Source organism: Coccinella septempunctata, chromosome 3, assembly GCF_907165205.1.
Source record: "Coccinella septempunctata chromosome 3, icCocSept1.1, whole genome shotgun sequence".
Taxonomy (NCBI): Eukaryota; Metazoa; Arthropoda; class Insecta; order Coleoptera; family Coccinellidae; genus Coccinella; species Coccinella septempunctata.
Window position 1 is genome coordinate 17,566,821 of NC_058191.1, and position 11,334 is coordinate 17,578,154.

The 11,334-nt window shown below is 40.2% G+C and overlaps 1 pseudogene; it reads right to left on the bottom strand.

Moving 5' to 3' along the window:
• The window catches only part of LOC123310319, a 31,242-nt pseudogene extending 20,966 nt beyond the window's left edge, over positions 1 to 10,276 (bottom strand).
• Positions 10,277 to 11,334: the final 1,058 nt, after the last annotated feature.

Here is an 11,334-nt window from a genome sequence, read left to right on the forward strand (position 1 = left end):
TTCACACAGTTTTCGAATTGAGATGCACATGTTGAAATTCAGTTCGATAGTTCAGATAGGAATTGAGATTTCAGTGGTCAATTCGGCAAAGTGTGACATCAATTCCTCGAAAACTGTTGGATCAATTCGAACCAAATCTTGAAACTGCACATAGTTTTCGGATTGAGTTGCACATGTTGAATTTCAGTTCGATAGTTCAGATAGGAATCGAGATTTCGGTGGTCTTTTCGGCAAAGTGTGATATCAATTCCTAAAAAACTGTTATATCAATTCGAACCAAATCTCGAAACAGCACATGGTTTCCGAATTGTGATGCACATGTTGAATTTCAGTTCGATAGTTCTGATAGGAATTGAGATTCCAGTGGTCGATTCGACAAAATATCATTTCAATTCCCAGGGAACTATTGGATCAATTCGACCCAAATCCCGAAACTGTACTCAGTTTTCGAATTGAGATGCACATGTTGAATTTCAGTTCGATAGTTCTTATAGGAATTGAGATTTCAGTGGTCTATTCGGCAAAGTGTGATATCAATTCCTCAAAAACTGTTGGATCAAATCGACCCAAACCTTGAAACTGCACATCGTTTTCGGATTGAGATGCACCTGTTGAATTTCAGTTCGATAGTTCCGATAGGAATCGAGATTTCAGTGGCCTTTTCAACAAAGTGTGATATCAATTCCTCAAAAACTGTTGGATCAATTCGACCCAAATCCCGAAACTGTACTCAGTTTTCGAATTGAGATGCACATGTTGAATTTCAGTTCGTTAGTTCAGATAGGAATTGAGATTTCAGTGGTCAATTCGGCAAAGTGTGATATCAATTCCTAAAAACTGTTGGATCAATTCGAACCAAATCTTGAAACTGCACATAGTTTTCGAATTGAGATGCACATGTTGAATTTCAGTTCGATAGTTCTGATAGGAATTGAGATTTCAGTGGTCGATTCGACATATCATCATTTCAATTCCTAAGGAACTATTGGACCAATTCGACCAAAATCTCGAAACTGTACACAGTTTTCGGAATGAGATGCACATGTTGAATTTCATTTCGATAGTTCTGATAGGAATTGAGATTTCAGTGGTCTATTCGGCAAAGTGTATTATCAATTCCTCAAAAACTGTTGGACCAATTCGACCCAAATCTTGAAACTGCACATAGTTTTCGAATTGAGATGCACATGTTGAATTTCAGATCGATAGTTCTGATAGGAATTGAGATTTCAGTGGTCGATTCGACAAAATATCATTTCAATTCCCAAGGAATTGAATCAATTCGAACCAAATCCCGAAACTGTACTCAGTTTTCGAATTGAGATGCACATGTTGAATTTCAGTTCGATAGTTCAGATAGGAATTGAGATTTCAGTGGTCTATTCGGCAAAGTGTGATATCAATTCCTCAAAAACTGGTGGACCAATTCGACCCAAATCATGAAACTGCAGATAGTTTTCGAATTGAGATGCACATGTTGAATTTCAGATCGATAGTTCTGATAGGAATGGAGATTTCAGTAGTCGATTCGAAAAAATATCATTTCAATTCCTAAGGAACTATTGGATTAATTCGAACAAAATTTCACACAGTTTTCGAATTGAGATGCACATGTTGAATCTCAGTTCGATAGGTCAGATTGGAATTGAGATTTCAGCGGTCTATTCGGCAAAGTGTGATATCAATTCCTCAAAAACGGTTGGATCAATTCAAACCAAATCTAGAAACTGCACTTAGTTTTCGAATTGAGATGCACATGTTGAATTTCAGTTCGATAGTTTAGATAGGAATTGAGATTTCAGCGGTCTATTCGGCAAAGTGTGATATCAATTCCTCAAAAACGGTTGGATCAATTCGAACCAAATCTTGAAACTGCACACAGTTTTCGAATTGAGATGCACATGTTGAATTTCAGTTCGATAGTTCTGATAGGAATGGAGATTTCAGTAGTCGATTCGACAAAATATTATTTCAATTCCTAAGGAACTATTGGATCAATTCGACCAAAATCCCGAAACTATCAAAAGGAATGAAAGGATCAAGGGATCGTCGATGCTGAGGTCATAAGGATTACCACAAATATAACAAAAAAGCCGATGCCCTTATTGCTGTTTAAAACCCAGAATAAGGGTATCTTCGAGGTGAGAAGGCTCTACAACATGAACTGTGTTGTTGAACCTAAGAGAAGGACGACCGGGCCTGGACAATGTTATCGCTGTCAGCGATATGGACATGCCCAAAGTAAGTGCACTTTTCCATGGAGGTGCGTGAAAGGCTCCGGTAATCACAGCTCCAAGGAGTGTACGCTTACCAGGGAGAACGAGGAGCGAAATGCTTCTTGTGTTCTCTGTGGAGAACAATGACATCCAGCCAGCTACAAGGGATGTAGCGAATGGAAATTGGTCACTAAAAAGGCCAAGAGATCGCCAAGATCAAACCAAACCAGCTCGAGGCCAACACAGAATACTCCGAAGCCAGCCCAAAACTCTTGTGAAGAAACCCCAGGAAACTGCAACGAAAGCAGTCAAAGAGACGAAGAAACCAGAGAAAAAGACGGAAAAGGCAAAAACCGTCAAAAAAGCCGAAACCAGAAAAGGAATTTCTGGAATCACTGAGGAACTGGATAAGTTCACGAAAAACCTCCTCAGCACCATGATGCAGAATCTGGAGAAAGAGATTGAGAAGAAGATGCAGCAAATTATTAAGAATATTTAATGGCTGATACGACGATAAAGAACAATCTCATAATCGTCTCTTGGAACGTCGAAGGATTGAGAGCCCGCAGACCAGAATTCGAAGAACTGATTGAAGAGAAGAGACCGGATGTCATAGCTCTCCAAGAAACAAGACTTAACCCCAACGTTCGGATAGCATTTCCCAATTACGATATCTACAGAAATGATAGACCTAACAGCACAGGTGGCGTTGCTATACTGGCTAGAAGGAATATGGATCACCATTTCGACCAAATATTCAATGGTCAAGAAGTAGAAGCAATATCGATTATTGTGAATACCAATCGAGGACAAGTGAAGATTATTTCGACTTATAAATCACCGGATAAGGACATGCTGGAAGAGGATCTGAAAATGCTACTAGAAGGAAGACACCCGAAAATCATAATTGGTGATCTTAACTGCAAATCGCAGGAATGGAACAGTAGGGTGGAAAATACCAACGGGAGAAGACTGAAGATTTATGCTGAAAAACTTAATGCGGTTGTGATATGACCTGATATACCGACCTACATACCAAGAGTAAATGGACTACCCGATGTACTGGACATTGTCGTAATGAAAGACATCACTGAAGAAATCAGCATTGATACAATAGAAGACTGAACTTCAGACCACAATCCCATAGAATTCGTAGTGGGACATGGCCCAAGAAACGAAGAAGAGACACAAACCAAGGATCGCACAGACTGGGAGAAATATAAGAATTTACTTCAGGAGAAAATCACGGAAATTCCCCAAATAAACACCCGGGATGAATTAGATGAAGCAGTTGAAAAATTGGAAAATCAAATGAAAGAAGCCTATGAAGAAAGCACCAAGAGAATAAGGAAACCAATTCCGAAACATTCACATGGAGATACGCCAAGGGATATAAAGGAACTTATAAAAAAGAACAGAAGACTCAGGAAAATCTACAGAACAACAAAAAGAGAAGAAGACAAGAAGAAACTGAATAAGCATAGTCAGATATTGAAAAATGCTTTAACAGAACTGCGTAATAACAGATGGCACCAGAGATTAAGGGAACTGAATACAATAGATCACTCGGCTTGGAAAATGCAAAAACGCTTACGACGAGAACAGACAGTTATACCTCCACTGCATGGAGCAAACGGAATTGTATATACGAGACTTGAAAAAGCCGAAGCACTTGCCGACTCGATTGAGAGAGAAGCCAGAATAAATTACAGAAATGATGATGACAATGAAGATCTAGAAGAAGAAGTGGAGGCAAACGAAGAACTGATGATGGAACCACCGGAAACCGAAATCATTCCAAAACCGGCTTCACCAACAGAAATCAAAGAGATAATAATGAAACTGAAAAACCGGAAAGCACCGGGAGAAGATAGGATAACGAATGTTGAAGAAATTGCCTAGAAAAGGAATAGCAGCCTTGACGAATATAACAAACGGAGTGATGAGGACCGAATACTACCCAAAGAGATGGAAAACTGCAGAAATGATAGTTTTCAACAAGCCTGGAAAGGAACGGAAATTTCCTCAAAATTATAGACCAATCAGCCTACTATCAGCACTAGGAAAAGTCGTCGAGAGGGTTATCGCCAAAAGGCTGAATGAGGAAACAGAAATGTTGAAGATAATTCCACCCGAACAATTTGGATTTCGACGAGAACACTCGACTGAACTCCAATTACTACGGCTCATAGAATACGTCACCGAAGGAATGCAGACCAAACAGGCCACAGGATTAGTTCTGATGGATATCGAGAGAGCTTTTGATAGAGTATGGCAAGAAGGCCTAATCTACAAGATGAAAAAAGCAGGATATTCGACCAAGCTATGCAAGATTATAAGGAACTATCTGAGGAATAGAAACTTTTATGTGAAAATAGATGGAGCAACCTCTCAAACCAGACAATTGGAAGCGGGAGTGCCTCAAGGATCGGTACTTGGACCTCTGCTTTACGTAATATACGTCTACGATATCCCGAAGAATGCTAGAAATATGCTCACCTTGTACGCAGATGACACAGGAATAGCGTTCAGACATCGACGCCCAGAGATCATACACCGGAGACTGCAGGAAGCCATAGATGAATTACTCAAATGGTGCATCAAATGGTGTGTTGCGTTAGAGATAGGGGACCAGAGACCGCCAGAACTGCCTCAGGACCGACCGCAACTCCAGGGAGCAGGACAGAGGCCATACTGCCGGACCTCCGACTGAGTCCCGCCGTACCGCCAACACCGTCAGAACCGTCGCCGCCCACATCGTTGCCGCCCCTACCGAAGTAGAAGGTGAAAATGGATTAGAATTACCGAAAAAAAAATTACCGAGTATTAAAATGATACCGTTCCGAAAAATATCCTTTATTGCACCAACCGAAATGGTGGATGCGCTAACCGGAGTAGTAGTCGATTCGTCGAAATATCATTTCAATTCCTAAGGAACTATTGGATCAATTCGAACCAAATCTTGAAACTGCACATAGTTTTCGCATGCATCTCAATATGCAACTCAATTCGAAACTATGTACAGTTTCAAAATTTGGCTCGAATTGATCCAACAGTTTATGGGAAATTGATATCACACTTTGCCGAATTGACCTCTGAAATCTCAATTCCTATCAGAACTATCGATATGAAATTCAACATGTGCATCTCAATTCGAAAACTATGTGAAGTTTCAAGATTCGGGTCGAAATGATCAAACGGTTTTTGAGAAATTCATATCACACTTTGCCGAATTGACCACAGAAATCTTAATTCCTATCTGAATTATCGAACTGAATGAAACTCAATACGTGTATCTCAGTTCAAAAATTGTGTAGAGTTTCGAGATTTGGATCGAATTTTGATGGTCAATGAATAAAAGAATAAGTTCTATTTATGAATGAACATGAATTGTTCGATCAAGGAGACTCAACTCTCGAAATAATAACTTATGACAAGAATATCCATGAACCTTGACAAGAGCGACTTCGGCAAGTCTGGGAAGAATCGTTTCGGTCCGTCAAAAATGACATATCGGCCTATTTTCCATATCGCATTCGTCCGAAATACGATGCAATGATGAACCCAATAATTGGTACAAATAAAAAACTTTGAAATCCTCGAGATTGCGCAGGAAACTTTCAATTTCAAGTCCTTAGCAATAATTTACCAACCATTCGCCCGTAAAATTTCCGTCAACTTGGCTAATATCGGTCCCACTATTTGAAGAAATCCAAAGTGTCATTCCGAGTCATTCGCTTGACGAGAGAAGACGTGCTACAGTGCTCCTAGTGCTATAAAAGAGAAAGCGGACGAGCAAGTCGAAGTGTCACAGTGCCGTAAAAGAGAAAGCGGAGGTGAAAGTGCCCACTAACCAAGCTACGGAATATTTGATTCCGTCTGTGAAGTTGTGTAGGTTGTAGCGATGAAAACCGCAATTAACAAGCCTGGCGATGTTGCAGCCCAAATAGGTTTCATAAACATAAAACGCGAGGTCCGTCAAGAAATAAGAAAAATCAAGGACAGCTGGTGGAAAGAAAAAGCTAGGGAAATACAAGCTTACGCCGATAACCACGACTACAGGCGTTTTTTCGAAGCTATTAAAACTGTTTACGGTCCAAGCAGAAAAGCTAGCTTTCCTATAAGAGATGCTCATGGAGCTATTCTAACTGATAATAGAAAAATTCTCGAAAGATGGAAGGAGCATTACTCACAGGTCTTGAATCAAAATAACGACTCGGATTTATCCATTTTAGACATGCTTCCCGCGTATAGTCCGATGACATCGCTTGATGACGAAATTTCAATGTCGGAAATCATAAGCGCGATTAAAAATATGAAAAATGATAAGTCACCTGGTCTAGACGGCATTCCGGCGGAGATATTCAAAGCCTTGGATGAGGACATTGTCAATAGTCTCCTAATACTATTCCGCAAGATCTGGGAACAGGGAGATGTGCCACAAGACTTCAGAGACGCTTTAGTTATCAACCTCTATAAGAACAAAGGCGATACGTCGAATTGCAACAATTACAGGGGCATATCGTTGCTTAATGTGGCCGGTAAAATTCTCTCGAAGAATATGGCTTGATTTTCTACTTTATGCACCAGTCATTTGTTTCGTCAATCGTTTCTTGTAGAACTCGTTCTATCATTTCTGGGTTTCGGTGTCGAGTCACTATGCCTGTGTCGTCAGCATATAACGTTAGCATGGTTCTTGCATTCTTCGGAATATCGTGAATGTATGGCCCAAGCACTGACCCTTGGGGTACACCAGCCTCTAAATCTCTTGTTGTGGAGCATTCTCCTTCCACTTTCATGTAAAATCTTCTATTTTTGTGATAATTCCGGATCAACTTGCATATTTTGATTGAATATCCTGCACTTCTCATCTTAAATATTAATCCTTCATACCATACTCTGTCAAAAGCTCTGGCGACGTCTAGTAAAACAAGACCTGTGGCTTGTTTATTTTGGAATCCCTCTGAAATGTACTCTGTGAGCCTTAATAATTGTTGCTCTGTTGAATGCTCTCTTCTGAATCCGAACTGTACTGGCGGTATCAGTTTCAGATTTTCGAATTCCTCATTTAGCCTCGTGGCGATAATCCTTTCTACTACTTTTCCTAACGCCGACAGTAGACTTATCGGTCTGTAGTTTTGTGGAAACTTCTTCTCTTTAAATGTTTTATTGAATACTATGACTTCCGCTTTTTTCCATTTTTCTGGGTAGTGTTCTGTCCCAATGATTCCATTCGTGATATTTGTTAGAGCGGCTATACCTTTTCTAGGTAATTTCTCTAACATAACATTCGTTGTTTTATCGCGGGGTACTGTGGACTTCAGGTCTACCTGGGGTTAGGCCCCCACAGTTGCTGGCGGTGTGGCAATGAAGGCCACCACAGGGAGGACTGCCGAGGGGAAAGGACGAAGTTCTGTTCCAGGTGCGGCCGTGTGGGGGTCCTTTCCAGGGTGTGTTGCGTTAGAGATAGGGGACCAGGGACCGCCAGAACTGCCTCAGGACCGACCGCAACTCCAGGGAGCAGGACAGAGGCCATACTGCCGGACCTCCGACTGAGGCCCGCCGTACCGCCAACACCGTCAGAACCGTCGCCGCCCACATCGGTGCCGCCCCCACCGAAGAAGAAGGTGAAAATGGATTAGAATTACCGAAAATGGTGGATGCGCTAACCGGAGTAGTAGTCGATTCGTCAAAATATCATTTCAATTCCTAAGGAACTATTGGATCAATTCGAACCAAATCTTGAAACTGCACATAGTTTTCGCATGCATCTCAATATGCAACTCAATTCGAAAACTATGTACAGTTTCAAAATTTGGCTTGAATTGATCCAATAGTTTATGGGAAATTGATATCACACTATGTGAAGTTTGAAGATTTGGGTCGAAATGATCAAACGGTTTTTGAGGAATTCATATCAGACTTTGCCGAATTGACCACAGAAATCTTAATTCCTATCTGAATTATCGAACTGAATGAAACTCAATACGTATATCTCAGTTCAAAAATTGTGTACGAATTCTGATGGTCAATCAATAAAAGAAAAAGTTCTATTCATCATGAATTGTTCGATCAAGGAGACTCAAATTTCGAAATAATAACTTATGATAAGAATATCCGGGAACCTTGACAGGAGCGACTTCCACAAGTCTGGGAAGAATAGTTTCGGTCCGTCAAAAATGAAATATCGGCCTATTTTCCATATCGCATTCGTCCGAAATACGATGCAATGATGAACCCAATAATTGGTACAAATAAAAAATTCTAAATTCCTCGAGATTTCGCAGGAAACTTGCAATTGTTGAATTTCAGTTCGAAAGTTCTGATAGGAATTCAGATTTCAATGGTCGATTCGACAAAATATCATTTCCATTCACAAGGAACTATTGGATCAATTCGACCCAAATCCCGAAACTGTATTCAGTTTTCAAATTGAGATGCACATGTTGAATTTCAGTTCGATAGTTCAGATAGGAATTGAGATTTCAGTGGTCAATTCGGCAAAGTGTGATATCAATTCCTAAAAACTGTTGGATCAATTCGAACCAAATCTTGAAACTGCACATAGTTTTCGAATTGAGATGCACATGTTGAATTTCAGTATGATAGTTCTGATAGGAATTGAGATTTCAGTGGTCGATTCGACATAGTATCATTTCAATTCCTAAGGAACTATTGAATCAATTCGACCCAAATCTCGAAACTGTACACAGTTTTCGAATTGAGATGCACATGTTGAATTTCAGTTCGATAGTTCATATAGGAATCGAGATTTCAGTGGTCAATTCGGCAAAGTGTGATATCAATTCCTAAAAACTGTATTTTCCGCTTTCTTTAGTCCGTTTAACTAGCTGAATATACCGACCTAACGTTCAGACTTGATCTAGTCATTTTAGGCGTAGATTGCCGATTTCCGTGACCGTTCGACCGCCGTTGGGTCCCAAGAGGACTTGGGGCCTTTACCGTATCTTGTTCCTATTTTGTCAATATTTTGCCGATTTCCCACCGATCAAGTTGCAGGTTGACAGCTTCTTCCGACCTGCTGTCTAACTGGCATTTTGAGGGTCACCAAGAGAGAGAGAGAGAGAGAGGAGAGAGAGAGAGAGAGATAAAGCACCGATTTCCCTCAGGCCCTGCTGGAATATCCACTTCTGCATCAGAAACTCCGGTTTTAGTGTCACCCCACCAAGTATTTGTTCAGAAATATTGATTCTGTTTTGAAATGGATCCTCAATATATCCTTCTGTCCCAGAATTTGTGAGAAGGGTTGCAGAAGATCGCCTGAAAGTGTGCCCTGCATATTGTTCAGCATCAGAAAGACCCAAATACTTTGCAATTGTAGCGGGCATTTTACAAAATGAGTTCATACCTACAGGCTGGAAAGTACATTTTTCGTTTTTATAATTAAGGAATAGTCGCTTGTGATCAACTTTGTTTGGCCTCAAGTTCTTATACTTGCGGAATATATCAAGTGCAGCAACCTTATCACTACCATTGACCATAGTGAAAACTCTTTTCTTAAAGGTTTTTTATCAGGAAGCTGAATAACCAATACGCTGTCCTGATCTTCCACATCACCTACGACCATATTCACCAGCTGGCCAATTCTACACCCTCCTGCAACACCCATAATAAAAACTACCTTTATCAATAAATATTGCTCATCAGGAGCGGCATCTAAAACATATTCCAACTCCTCTCTTGTGAATAATTTCGACTTCTTTGCCAGGTATCCTCTAGAATGTTGCTTCAAAAAGGCGGTGACTTGGTAAAATCTGCCGATGTCTATTTTTTCTTTCAGAGCCAACATTTTTCTGAGTTGCAAATAGAAGGACCATAAGAACGACGACTCAACTTTTTTGAACCTTTTAGAAATATAAGCCAAAATGATTTTTTTCGTTGACACCTTCGGCTTTCATATTATTTCTCCAAGTACAAAACGCTGTATATTCCTTTTCGTACAAAGTTTTTGATTTCAATGGAATAACTTCTTCTGCTGCCTCATTTGCTTTCTCTATAATGCTCTCGGGAACTACAACCTCGTCGTCACCGATCAACATTTTTAGAAACACGTATCAAGAATTTTTGAAGGTTTTATAATCTTCATTGACACTTGCAAACAAATAATTACATTGTGCCATGACAACCATCGATCGAAGGGATATCCTGATATTTTTTTTTATTATAGTACGTATACAAGCAATCAGAATGTATTCATTCTATGGGCCTGTTTGCTGGTTCAGAGCTGTAGGCTCCTAAGTGGCGTTATGAGGTCTTATCCAGTGATAAGTCCTCAGGCATCCTTCAGATCTGCTGGCCAGTTTCTCTTCAGTCGTCTGGTATCTGGGGGTTTGGTCAGTGGTCGGATTAGGGCGTTAGGATGGCTTCCGAGTATTGCGTCATGTCTGCAACTTCTGTCCTGGATGACTTCTTTCACGTATGGGATCTTTAGATCTGTATGGAGCGTTTGGTTCGTAACGTACCAGGGTGCGTTTGTTAATATTCTTAGAATTTTTGATTGACTGTACTCAGTTCCTTGGGAATTGAAATGATATTTTGTCGAACCGACCACTGAAACCTCAATTCCTATCACAACTATCGAACTGAAATTCAACATTTGCGTCTCAATCTCTCAAACCATGTGCTGTTTCGAGATTTGGTTCGAATTGATCCAACAGTTTTTGAGGAATTGATATCACACTTTGCCGAAAAGACCACTGAAATCTCAATTCCTATCACAACTATCGAACTGAAATTCAACATTTGCGTCTCAATCTCTCAAACCATGTGCTGTTTCGAGATTTGGTTCGAATTGATCCAACAGTTTTTGAGGAATTGATATCACACTTTGCCGAAAAGATCACCGAAATCTCGATTCCTATCTGAACTATCGAACTGAAATTCAACATGTGCATCTCAATCCGAAAACTATGTGCAGTTTCAAGATTTGGTTCGAATTGATCCAACAGTTTTCGAGGAATTGATATCACACTTTGCCGAATTCACCACTGAAATCTCAATTCCTATCTGAACTATCGAACTGAATTTCAACATGTGCATCTCAATTCGAAAACTGTGTGAAATTTCAAGATTTGGTTCGAATTGAACCAACAGTTTT